Source organism: Pan troglodytes, chromosome 5, assembly GCF_028858775.2.
Source record: "Pan troglodytes isolate AG18354 chromosome 5, NHGRI_mPanTro3-v2.0_pri, whole genome shotgun sequence".
NCBI classification, from domain to species: domain Eukaryota; kingdom Metazoa; phylum Chordata; class Mammalia; order Primates; family Hominidae; genus Pan; species Pan troglodytes.
Window position 1 is genome coordinate 108,420,767 of NC_072403.2, and position 13,870 is coordinate 108,434,636.

The window sequence follows — 13,870 nt, forward strand, 5'->3', positions numbered from 1 at the left end:
GGAGCAGGTCTAGTTTCAGTTTTCTGCATATGGCTAGCCAGTTTTCCCAACACCATTTATTAAATAGGTAATCCTTTCCCTATTGCTTATTTTTGTCAGGCTTGTCAAAGATCAGATGGTTGTAGATGTGTGGTATTATTTCTGAGGCCTCTGTTCTGTTCCATTGGTCTATATATCTGTTTTGGTACCAGTACCATGCTATTTTGGTTACTGTAGCCTTGTAGTATAGCTCAAAGTCAGGTAGCATGATGCCTCCAGCTTTGTTCTTTTTGCTTAGGATTGTCTTGGCTGTACAGGCTTTTTTTGGTTCCATAAGAAACTTAAAGTAATTTTTTTCTAATTCTGCAAAGAAAGTCAGTGGTAGCTTGATGGGGATAGCATTGAATCTATAAATAACTTTGGGCAGTATGGCCATTTTCGTGATATTGATACTTCCTATCCATGACCATGAAATGCTTTTCCATTTGTTTGTATCCTCTCTTATTTCCTTGAGCAGTGGTTTGTAGTTCTCATTGAAGAGGACCTTCACATCACTTGTAAGTTGTATTCCTAGGTATTTTATTCTCTTTCTAGCAATCGTGAATGGGAGTTCACTCATGGTTTGGTTCTCTGTTTGTCTATTATTGGTGTATAGAAATGCTTGTGATTTTCAAACATTGATTTTATATTCTGAGACTTTGCTGAAGTTGCTTATCGGCTTAAGAAGACTTTGGGCTGAGATGATGGGGTTTTCTAAATATACAATCATGTTATCTGTGAACAGAGACAATTTGACTTCTTTTCTTCCTATTTGAATACACTGTATTTCTTTCTCTTGCCTAACTGCCCTGGGCAGAACTTCCAATACTATGTTGAATAGGAGTGGTGAGAGAGGGCATCCTTGTCTTGTGCCAGTTTTCAAAAGGAATGCTTCCAGTTTTTGCGCATTCAGTATGATATTGGCTGTGGGTTTGTCATAAATAGCTCTTATTATTTTGAGATACATTCCATCAACACCTAGTTTATTGAGAGTTTTTAGCATGAAGGGGTGTTGAATTTTGTTAAAGGCCTTTTCTGCATCTATTGAGATAATCATGTGGTTTTGTCATTGGTTCTGTTTATGTGATGGATTATGTTTATTGATTTGTGTATGTTGAAACAGCCTTGCATCCCAGAGATGAAGCTGACTTGATTGTGGTGGATAAGTTTTTTGATGTGCTGCTGGATTCAGTTTCCCATTATTTTATTGAGGATTTTCGCATCGATGTTTATCAAGGATATTGGCCTGAAATTTTCTTTTTTTGGTGTGTCTCTGCCAGGTTTTGTTATCAGAATGATGCTGGCCTCATAAAATGAGTTAGGGATGAGTCCCTCTTTTTGTATTGTTTGGAATAGTTTCAGAAGCAATGGCACCAGCTCCTCTTTGTACCTCTGGTAGAAATCAGCTGTGAATCTGTCTGGTCCTGGGTGTGTGTGTGTTTTTTTTGGTTAGTAGGCTATTAATTACTGCCTCAATTTAAGAAATTGTTATTGGTCTATTCAGGGATTCGACTTCTTCCTGGTTTAGTCTTGGGAGGGCGTATGTGTCTAGGAATTTATCTATTTCTTCTAGATTTTCTAGTTTATTTGCTTAGAGGTGTTTATAGTATTCTCTGATGGTAGTTTTTATTTCTGTGGGATCAGTGGTGATATCCCCTTTATCATTTTTTCTTGTGTCTATTTGATTATTCTCTTTTCTTCTTTATTAGTCTGGCTAGTGGTCTATGTTGTTAATCTTTTTAAAAAACCAGCTTCTGGATTCACTGATTTTTTGAAGGGTTTTTCATGTCTCTATCTCCTTCAGTTCTGCTCTGATCTTAATTATTTCTTGTCTTCTGCTATCTTTTGAACTTGTTTGCTCTTGCTTCTCTAGTTCTTTTAATTGTGATATTAGGGTGTCGATTTTAGATCTTTCCCACTTTCTCCTGCAGGCATTTAGTGCTATAAATTTTCCTCTAAACACTGCTTTAGCTGTGTCCCAGAGATTCTGGTACGTTGTGTCTTTGTTCTCATTGGTTTCAAAGAACATCTGTATTTCTGCCTTCATTTTGTTGTGTACCCAGTAGTCATTCAGGAGCAGGTTGTTCAGTTTCCCTGTAGTTGTGTGATTTTGAGTGAGTTTTTTAATCCTGAGTGCTAATTTGACTGCACTGTGGTCTAAGAGACTTTGCTTTGATTTGTTTTTTTTTTTTTTTTGCATTTGCTGAGGAGTGTTTTACTTCCAATTATGAGGTCAATTTTAGAATAAGTGCAATGTAATGCTGAGAAGAATGTATATTCTGTTGATTTGGGGTGGAGGGTTCTGTAGATGTCTATTAGGTCTGCTTGGTCCAGAGCTGAGTTTAAGTCCTGAATATCTTTTTAAATTTTCTGTCCCATTGATCTAATATTGACAATGGGGTGTTAAACTCTCCCACTATTATTGTGTGGGAGTCTAAGTTTCTTTGAAGGTCTTTAAGAACTTGCTTTATGAATCTGGATGCTCCTCTATTGGGTGCATATATATTTAGGATAGCTAGCTCTTCTTGTGGTGTTGATCTCTTTACCATTATGTAATGCCCTTCTTTGTCTTTTTTGGTCTTTGTTTTTTTGAAGTCTGTTTTACCAGCGACTAGGATTGCAACCCCTGCTTCTTTTTGCTTTCCATTTGCTTGGGAAATATTCCTCCATGCCTTTATTTTGAGCTTATGTGTGTCTTTGCATGTGAGATGGTCTCCTAAATACAGCACACAGATGGGTCTTGACTCTGTATCCAATTTGCCAGTCTGTGTTTTTTAATTGGGGCATTTAGCCCATTTACATTTAAGGTTAATATAGTTGCATAGGAATTTGATCCTGTCATTACGATGCTAACTGGTTATTTTGCCCGTTAGTTGATACAGTTTCTTCATAGTGTCAATGGTCTTTACAATTTTGTATGTTTTTGCAGCGGCTGGTACCCGTTGTTCCTTTCCATATTTAGTGCTTCCTTCAGGAGCTCATGTAAGGCAGGCCTAGTGTTGACAAAATCTCTCAGCATTTACGTGTCAGTAAGGATTTTATTTCTCTTTCGCTTATGAAGCTTAGTTTGGCTAGATATGAAATTCTGGGTTGAAAATTCTTTTCATTAAGAATGTTGAACATTGGCCCCCACTCTTCTTCTGGCTTGTAGGGTTTCTGCAGAGAGATCCACTGTTAGTTTGATGGGCTTCCCTTTGTGGGTAACCTGACCTTTCTCTCTGTTTGCCCTTAACATTTTTTCCTTGCTTTCAATCTTGGTGAATCTGAAGATTATGTGCCTTGGGGTTGCTCTTCTCGAGGAGTATCTTTGTGGTGTTCTCTGTATTTCCTGAATTTGAACGTTGGCCTGCCTTGCTAGGTTGGGGAAGTTCTCCTGGATAATATCCTGAAGAGTATTTTCCAACTTGGTTCCATTCTCCTTGTCACTTTCAGGTACACCTATCAAATGTAGATTTGGTCTTTTCACATAGTCCCATATTTCTTGGAGGCTTTGTTCATTCCTTTTCATTCTTTTTTCTCTAATCTTGGCTTCATGCTTTATATCATTAAGTTGATCTTCAATATCTCATATCCTTTCTTCCACTTGATCAATTCAGCTATTGATACTTGTGTATGCTTCACGAAGTTCTCGTGCTGTTTTTCAGCTCCATCAAGTCATTTATATTCTTCTGTAAACTGGTTATTCTAGCTAGCAATTTGTCTAACCTTTTTTCAAGGTTCTTAGCTTTGTTGCATTGGGCTAGAACATCCTCCTTTAACTCGGAGGAGTTTGTTATTACTCACCTTCTGAAGCCTACTTCTGTCAATTTGTTAAACTCATTCTCTGTCCAGTTTTGTTCCCTTGATGGCAAGGAGTTGTGATCCTTTGGAGGAGAAGAGGCATTCTGGTTTTTGGAATTTTCAGCCTTTTTATGCTGGTTTTTCCTCACCTTTGTGGATTTATCTACATTTAGTCTTTGATGTTGGTGACCTTCGGATGGGATTTTGGTGCATATGTTCTTTTTTTTTTTTTTGGCATTCAATCTTCTTTATTATGAAAACAACTATTTTGCTTATGTATCTATTCTGTGCTGCATTAGAAAGTTAGAATGTATACATATATTTTTCCCCACACTTCCTAAGAATGTTTGAAGCTTAAGCTTTTCTTTTTTTGATTTTTTATTTTTATTATTATACTTTAAGTTCTAGAGTACATGTGCACAACGTGCAGGTTCGTTACGTATGTATACATGTGCCATGTTGGTGTGCTGCACCCATTAACTTGTCATTTACATTAGGTATATCTCCTAATGCTATCCCTCCCCCCCTTCCCACCCCCCCCCCCACTGCAGGCCCAGTGTGTGATGTTCCCCTTCCTGTGTCCAAGTGTTGTCATTGTTCAATTCCCACCTATGAGTGAGAGAACCTGTGGTGTTTGGTTTTTTGTCCTTGCAATAGTTTGCTGAGAATGATGGTTTCCAGCTTCATCCATGTCCCTACAAAGTACAAGAACTCATCCTTTTTTATGGCTGCATAGTATTCCATGGTGTATATGTGCCACATTTTCTTAATCCAGTCTATCATTGGTGGACATTTGGGTTGGTTCCAAGTCTTTGCTATTGTGAATAGTGCCGCAATAAACATATATGTACATGTGTCTTTATAGCAGCATGATTTATAATCCTTTGGGTATATACCCAGTAATGGGATGGTTGGGTCAAATGGCATTTCTATGTTCTAGATCCTTGAGGAATCACCACACTGTCTTCTACAATGGTTGAACTAGTTTACAGTCCCACCAACAGTGTAAAAGTGTTCCTGTTTCTCCACATCCTCTCCAGCACCTGTTGTTTCCTGACTTTTTAGTGATCGCCATTCTAACTGGTGTGAGATGGTATCTCAATGTGGTTTTGATTTGCATTTCTCTGATGGCCAGTGATGATGAGCATTTTTTCATGTGTCTGTTGGCTGCATAAATGTCTTCTTTTGAGAAGTGTCTGTTCATATCCTTTGCCCACTTTTTGATGGGGTTGTTTGTTTTTTTCTTGTAAATTTCTTTGAGTTCTTTAGAGATTCTGGATACTAGCCCTTTGTCAGATGAGTAGATTGCAAACATTTTCTCCCATTCTGTAGGTTGCCTGTTCACTCTGATGATAGTTTCTTTTGCTGTGCAGAAGCTCTTTAGTTTAATTAGATCCCATTTGTCAATTTTGGCTTCTGTTGCCATTGCTTTTGGTGTTTTAGACATGAAGTCCTTGCCCATACCTATGTCCTGAATGGTATTGCCTAGGTTTTCTTCTAGGGTTTTTATGGTTTTAGGTCTAATATTTAAGTATTTAATCCATCTTGAAATAATTTTTGTATAAAGTGTAAGGGAGGGACCCAGTTTCAGCTTTCTACATATGGCTAGCCAGTTTTCCCAGCACCATTTATTAAATAGGGAATCCTTTCCCCATTTGTTGTTTTTGTCAGGTTTGTCAAAGATCAGATGGTTGTAGATGTGTGGTATTATTTCTGAGGGCTCTGTTCTGTTCCATTGGTCTATAGCTCTGCTTTGGTTCCAGTACCATGCTGTTTTGGTTTTTGTTGATGTTGATACTATTCCTTTCTGTTTGTTAGTTTTCCTTCTAACAGCCAGGCCCCTGTTATGCAGGTCTGCTGGAGTTTGCTGGAGGTCCACTTCAGACCCTGTTTCCCTGGATATCACTGGCAGAGGCTGCAGAACAGCAAAGATTGCTGCCTGTTCCTTTCTCTGGAAGCTTCATCCCAGAGGGGCACCTGCCAGATGCCAGCTGGAGCTCTCCTGTGTGAAGTGTCTGTCAACTCTTACTGAGAGGTGTCTCCCAGTCAGGAGTCACAGGAGTTAGGGACTCACTTGAGGAGACACCCCGTCCCTTAGCAGAGCTGGAGCACTGTGCTGGGAGACCCACTGCTCTCTTCAGAGCCGGAAGGCAGGACCGTTTAAGTCGGCTGAAGCTGTGCCCACAGCCACTCCTTCCCCCAGGTGCTCTGTCCCAGGGAGATGGGAGTTTTATCTATAAGCCCCTGACTGGGGCTGCTGCCTTTCTTTCAGAGATGCCCTTCCCAGAGAGGAGGAATCTAGAAAGGAAGTCTGGCCACAGTGGCTTTGCCAAGCTGTGGTAGGCTCCGCCCAGTTTGAACTTCCCAGCAGCATTTTGAGGGGAAAATCGCCTATTCAAGCCTCAGTAATGGTGGATGCCCCTCCCCTCACCAAGCTTGAGTGTCCCAGGTTGACTTCAGACTGCTGTGCTGGCAGCAAGAATTTCAAGCCAGTGGATCTTAGCTTGCTGGGCTCTGTGGGGGTGGGATCCACTGAGCTAGACCACTTGGTTCTCTGGCTTCAGCCCCCTTTCCAGGGGAGTGGGCGGTTCTGTCTCACTGGTATTCCAGGTACGACTGGGGTATGGAAAAAACTTTTGCAGCTAGTTCAGTGTCTGCCCAAATGACTGCCCAGTTCTGTGCTTGAAACCCAGGGCCCTGGTGGTGTAGGCACCTCAAGGAATCTCCTGGTCTGCAGGTTGCAAAGACCGTGGGAAAAGCATAGTATCTAGGCTGGAATGCATTATTCCTCACAGCACAGTCTCTCAAGGCTTCCCTTGGCTAGAGGAGAGAGTTCCCTGACCCCTTACACTTCCCAGGTGAGGCGACACCCCACCTTGCTTCAGCTCGCCCTCCGTGGGCTGCACCCACTGCCTAACCAGTCCCAATGAGATGAACCAGGTACCTCAGTTGGAAATGCAAATATCACCCACCTTCTTAGTTGATCTTGCTGGGAGCTGCAGACTGAAGCTGTTCCTATTTGGCCATCTTGCCAGCCTCAATATTTGTTTTTAAGATTTTCATCTGATGTGCTTATCTGGCTGTGTACCATATTGCCAATTAGCACTATAAAGTTTCTAGTCATGCAGGTGCTCTAGATATTTTGGTGCCTGAGTTACATAAATCTTTCACACAAAAAAAGATAAAGATGTACCTCCACTTTATTATAAAGAAAGTTGAAATAAGCCCATAGCCAGAGTGAAATGTAGAGTTAAATGCCTCTACAGAGGCATTATTAATTTTTATTAAAAACAGGTTTTTATAGAATATTTCCATTTCTTATGAACAAAGAAGAGCTAATAAATTCAAGTCAATGACAGACTTTTAAATTCTGTGTGCTTTCTCCTGGGTACCCAGTACGGTTCATCCAGATTGACTACTAGGCTGTTAGAAGATATAACTGTATGATTACTAAAATATCATAACTAGGGCCACATAAATTTTTTAGGTAAAAATTCACGGATACTCGACAACATTTAACATTCTCACTGAATATTACAACTAATGTAATTACTTAATAATACAATTAATAATATTAGCGTTACCTTACCTGCTTTATAAAAGTAAACTATAGTAAATGTACTTATTCTTTTACTCTCATATAGCTCTGCTTTATTCAAATCCTTCTCTGGATATACTAAAGGCAACATAAAAGGAAACTTCTCCTTTCCAAACCAGGCAGTACTTTATAGCCAGATTAATTTTCATAAAATACTTACACCATGTTACTTTTCCCCTTAACCACACCCAGTGATTTCCTAGTAATACTCAAAACAACCTAACCTGCATTTATTGCCTCTCATAAGCCTTGCCCATCCTGCCTTTCCTGTCTTAGGCCCTGGTGCATGCCCACTCAAATCCTCTGCCGAATTGGTGTTGTCTGCCCTTTGTTTTTGAGCACAATGTAGAGATTTGCTATCACACAGCACTGTTGCTCAATTTTCTTCTCTCATTTTTTCTCTTTCAGCCCAAACCCTAACCATAATTCCAGGTTCAATGAAAGTGTTATGTTCTCTTTGAAGTTTTCTCTAATCGCCCCATCTCACAGTTGTCTATGGTTTCTAGAGTCTCATACTGCATTTATTTTCTTTGTTAACAAATTAATATTTATCATATTCCTTGTATTTTAATTAACTACTTGAATATTTATATATTTTCCTTCTTACTTACATTTAATAAGGATAGAGACACTTTGTAAATATTGTTTTGCCTTTCATGGCCCTCACCCTGGGTACTGCACATAGCAGGTGCTCAACTAATTCTGAATTTATTCACAAGAACTCAAAGAGCAACACAAATGATTCACACTACATATGAAACACTTCTTTTCAGAGAAGTCTCCTAAGCATTGGTCCAAGTGGCCAAGAGGTATCTTATCCCCTGGATGTCATTAAAAATAGATAAATACTATTTTGTGCTGGATGGTATCACAGAAAGTAATAACACAGGAAAGAAATGACCATGAGAGTGTTGGCCTCACCCAATTCTAGTTTTTCATTATTCTTTAGATATTTCAATACCTTCCAGACTGTAAACATACCAAAAAAAAAGAGAGAGAAAAAAAATTTATGATTTGGATGAATGCTTAAGTCTCCACTAAATGCGGAAATGATGTAAACCATTGACAATACTGAGTTCTAGTTGTGATGCTAAGTTAGGCCTGATATATCTATGAACGTTCTAACATGAACAAGGCAGGCATACCTCAAAGATATTGCAGGTTTGGTTTCAGATCACCACAATAAAGACAACATCACAGTAGAGAGATCATACCAATTTTTTTGGTTTTCCAGTGCATATGAAATTTATATGTACCTTATACTGTAGTCTATTAAATGTGCAATAGCATTCCAACAAAAATACAATGTAGATACCTTAATTTAAAAATACTTTATTGCTAAAAATTGCTAATGATCACCTTAGCCTGCAGCAAGTCATAATCTTTTAGCTGGTGGAGGGTCTTGCTTCAATGTTGATGGTTGCTCACTGATCAGGGTGATAGTTGCTGAAGGTTGGGGTGGCTGTGGAAATTTCTGAAAATAAGCCAACAATAAAGTTTGTTTTATCAATTGACTCTTCCTTTAATGAAAGATTCCTCTGTAGCAAGTGATACTGCTTGATAGCATTTGACCCGCAATAGAAATTCTTTCAATATTAGAGTAAATCCTCTCAAACCCTGCCACTGCTTTATCAATGAAGTTTATCGAATATTCTAAATTGTTTGTTATCACTTCAACAATGTTTATAGCATCTTCACCAGGAGTAGATTCCATCTCAAGAAACCACTTTCTTTGCTCATCCATAGAAAGCAACTCATCATCCATTAAAGTTTATCATGAAATTGTAGCAATTCAGTCATATCTTCAGGCTTCTCTTCTAATTTTGGTTCTCTTGCTATTTCCACATCTGCAGTTACTTTGTCTGCTGAAATCCTGAACCCCACAAAGTCATTCATAAAGGTTGGAATCAACTTCTTCCAAACTCCTGTCAATGTTAATATTTTGACCTCCTCCCATGAATCACAAATGGCATCTAGAATGGTAAATTATTTTCAGAAGGTTTTCAACTTACTTTGCCCAAATTCATCAGAGGAATCACTAGCTATGGCAGCTATAGCCTTACAAAATATCTTTCTTAAATAATGAGATTTGAAAGTCAAGCATGGTGGTGCATGCCTACAATACCAGCTACACAGAAGGCCAAGGTGGAAGAATCATTTAAGGCCAGGAGTTCGACTCCAGCCTGGGAACCATAACAAGATTTCATTTCTTTAAAAATAATCAAAATTACTTCTTGTCTCATTGGTTACACAATAACATTGTGATAGCAGGCACAAAAACAATATTAATCTTCTACAATTTTATCAGAACTCTTGGGTGACCATATGCATTGTCAATGAGCAGAAATATTTTGAAAGAAATTTTTCTGGGCAGTATGTCTCAACAGTGGACATAAAATATTTAGATGTTCAGTAAGCCATGCTGTAAGCAGATGTGCTGTCATACAGGCTTTGCTTTTTCATTTATAGGGAACAGTCAGAGCAGATTTAACATAATTTTTAAGGGCACTGGGATTACTTTTCTTTTTTTTTCACTCAAACATTCTGAGAGACACCCTAGGATTTTTGAAATACTAAATGGGCATTGGCTTCAACTTCAAGTCACTAGCTGCATTTGCCCTGAAAAACAGTGTGTCCTTTGAAGCTTTAAAGCCAGACATTGAGTTCTCCTCTCTAGCTATGAAAATCCTAAATGGCATCTTCATCCAATAGAAGGCTGTTTCGCCTACATTGGAAATCTGCTGTTTAGTGTAGCCAATTGCATTGATTTGCTTAGCTAGTTCTTCTGAATAACTTACTGCAGCTTCTATACCAGCATTGGAACTTCTTATGTTATGGAGATGGCTTCTCTTCTTAAACCCCATGGACCTCACCTCTGCTAGCTTCAAACTTCTCTTCTGCCACTTCCTCAACTCTCTGAAGCTTTACAGAATTGAAGAGAATTAGGGACTTGCTCTGGATTTGGCTTTGGCTTAAGGGAATGTTGTGGCTGGTTTGATTTTCTACCCAGGCCACTAAAACTTTCTCCATATCAGCAATAAGCCTCTTTTGCTTTCTTACCATTCACGTGTTCACTGAAGTAGCACTTTTAATTTCTTTCAAGAACTCTGTCTTCGCATTCACAATTTGGCTCACTGTTTGGCATAAAAGGCCTAGCTTCCAGCCTATCTCAGCTTTTGACATGCTTTGCTCACTAAGCTTAATCACTTCTAGTTTTTGGTTTAAAGTGACAGATTTGTGACCCTTTCTTTCACTTGAACACTTAGAGGCCATTGTAAGGTTATTAACTGGTCTAACTTTAACATTCTTGTGTCTCAGGAAATAGAGGCCCACCAAAAAAGGAAAGAGATGGGGGAATGGCCAGTCAATGGAACAGTCAGAACACATAGAATATTCATTGATTAAGTTTGACATCCTATATGGATGTGGTTTGTAATGCCCCCAAATGAAGTCAATAGTAACATCAAAGATCACTGATCACAGATCACTGTAACAGGTATAACAATAATGAAAAAGTTTGAAATATTGTGAGAATTACCAAAACATGACACAGAGACATAAAGTGAGCATCTGCTCTTGAAAAAATGGTGCCAATAGACTTACTCAAAACACAGTTGGCACAAACCTTCAATTTGTAAAAAATGCAATATCTATGAAGCACAATAAAGCAAAGTGCAGTAAGACAAGGTATCCCTGTACAGCAACACCATATTATATCAGGCAGTTTTCACAAGTTATGCCTTCTACTGAACAAGATTAGACAGATTATTTTGCATTCTTTTCAGAGTCATTGTTTTTATTTTATGTCACTATCATTTTGTAAGAAACAGTAACCTTTGCCGCATTCATAAATAAAAACCTTATTTCCTTTAACTATATTCTCAGAGAGTATGTTTGTTTGATTTTCAGTTTCTCTGCATTCGGTCCTGTCTTTTTCTAAGGCAGAAACCAAAGCAAGCGATAGATGAATGAATGCTGAAGCAGCATGCTATCAAAAGATTAGCATCTGGCAACTGGATGAGTTGAAACTAGTAGCTTTCTTGAGCTTCCTAGAATTGAGTTGCACTAATGAGCCTAAGAGATTTTTGTTGAAAGAAATCTCACCAAATTTCCTGGCCCTGATAACATTTTAGTCAGGCCTAAAATATACTTCATTCTAACATTCAGTCGTTTGAAACAAACACCACAATAATAAAATAACAATAAACAATAATAAAAATAACAATAATAAAATAACAAAACGAAAGTATTGGCAATATATGAACTCCTCAATACCAAAACTAAATGCAGCAACTAATCTAAACAAGCCTCTATGTTATCTAATGTTCTTTATAAACTCCCCCTGAGGGGTACACAGCAGGTGCTGTGGGGCAGCAGAGATTCTAGACAGAAACATGGTAGGGCTTTTGTTGCAGCTGCTATGCTAGTTACCAGAAGATCAATAAATGATTGGAGCACCTAACACAGTGAATGATTGCAGTGGCATTGAAATAATGATATAGGAAACCACTTAAAATGCATATATGCACTTGCTCTTTGGCTGTGAGGATCTCAAATTCAACATGGCTGGCACCTAAAAAATTTCTGAATATTTTGCTTAAAAGAGTTACAAGGTTGATTGTTTTGGGTTTCTTACTTTGACATATAGATTTAGAGAAAAAGAAAAACAATTTAAATTTTTTGCCAATCAATTTAATCAGGTACTAAGTAAAAAATCCAGGAAGAGTTCATTTGCTCAGTGTTTATCCATTTAAATGAATTTTTTGACAGCTAATGTTTATTCTTTCTGGCATGAAAACTTTAAAAATTTTAATCATTTCAACTTCAACAAATGCTTTCAGAATTCTCATGTGCAATTCATTCTTTCTTAAACTCTGAATATTGAATGAAATTTCATCTTTTTCTTGACATAACAGTTTCAGTTACATATTTGCTCTTGCTCTAAATATGCCTTCAGTTATAATTATGGATTTTACAGCTTCTCCATCTTTCCAGAGTTGACAGGAAATGCCACACAACCTCACAGAACGAAAATCATTCAAATTTTCATGTCCATACTTGTGCTCTCAACACTGATCAGCTGTCCTACTTTTTCTTGTTTAATCTTCCTTTGATTCTACATACAGAATGAAGAATTCCTTTCTGAGATTCCTTTCTTCTCTATCTCTTTTAGATTCTCCACGGAGAATGCAAACTTTTACCCATGTCCTCAAGCTTCCAATTAAACTAGCCACTCTCACTTCCTTCACACTACCTAATACATTGAGAAAGGAGAACTACCATTTGTCCCAGCAATCCCATCACTGGGAAGATATCCAGACAAACACAAATTATTCTACCATAAAGATACATGCACACGAATGTTCACTGCAGCACTATACACATAGCAGAGACATGGTATCAACCTAAATGCCCATCAATGACAGATTAAAGAAAAGATATATGCATATACATGGTGTATATGTATACTATCCCATATACGCCATGGAATACTATGCAGTCATGGAAAACTATGCAGTCATGGAAAAGAATGACATTATGTTTTTTTCAGGAACCTGGATGGAGCTGGAGGATGTTATCCTTAGCAAACTAACACAGGAACAGAAAGCCAAATACCTCATGTTCTCACTTATAAATGGAAGCTAAATGATAAGAACTTAGGAACACAAAGAAGGAACAGACACTGGGGTCTATCAGAAGGGAGGAGGGTGGGAAAAGGTAGAGGAGCAGAAAAGATAACTATTGGGTACTGGGCTTAATAGCTTGGTGATGAAATCATATGTACAACAAAACTTTGTGACACGTTTACCTATGTGACAAAACTTTACATGAACCCCCAATCCTAAAATAGAAGTTAAAACATAAAATAAATAAATAAATAGAAAATTTGGCCAAGAGTCTTTCAAATCATTGTCCATTTTTTTTATTGTACTTTAAGTTCCAGGGTACATGTGCAGAACTTGCAGGTTTGTTATGTAGTTATATATGTGCCATGCTGGTTTGCTGCACCCATCAACTCATCATTTACATTAGGTATTTCTCCTAATGCTATCTCTCCCCTAGTCCCCCTCCCCGACAGGCCCCAGTGTGTGATGTTCCCCTCCCTGTGCCCACGTGTTCTCAATGTTCAATTCCCACCTATGAGTGAGAACATGCAGTGTTTGTTTTCTGTCCTTGTGATAGTTTGCTGAGAATGATGGTTTCCAACTTCATCCACGTCCCTACAAAGGACACGAACTCATCCTTTTTTTGGCTGCATAGTATTCCATGGGGTATATATGCCACAATTTCTTAATCCAGTCTATCACTGATGGACATTTGGGTTGGTTCCAAGTCTTTGCTATTGTGAGTAGTGCTGCAATAAACATACGTGTGCATGTGTCTTTATGGCAGCATGATTTATACTCCTTTGGGTTTATACCCAGTAATAGGATCGCTGGGTCAAATGGTATTTCTAGTTCTAGATCCTTGAGG

General features: G+C 38.3%; 1 long non-coding RNA gene across 1 annotated transcript in view; it reads right to left on the minus strand.

The window, feature by feature from the left end:
- Positions 1 to 13,870, minus strand: part of LOC104006929 (uncharacterized) — a 312,910-nt gene that overhangs the window by 272,179 nt on the left and 26,861 nt on the right. The window contains exon 2 of the long non-coding RNA XR_010158110.1: positions 8,756 to 8,870. This is a non-coding gene — a long non-coding RNA (uncharacterized LOC104006929). The remainder of the gene's footprint in view (positions 1 to 8,755; positions 8,871 to 13,870) is intronic.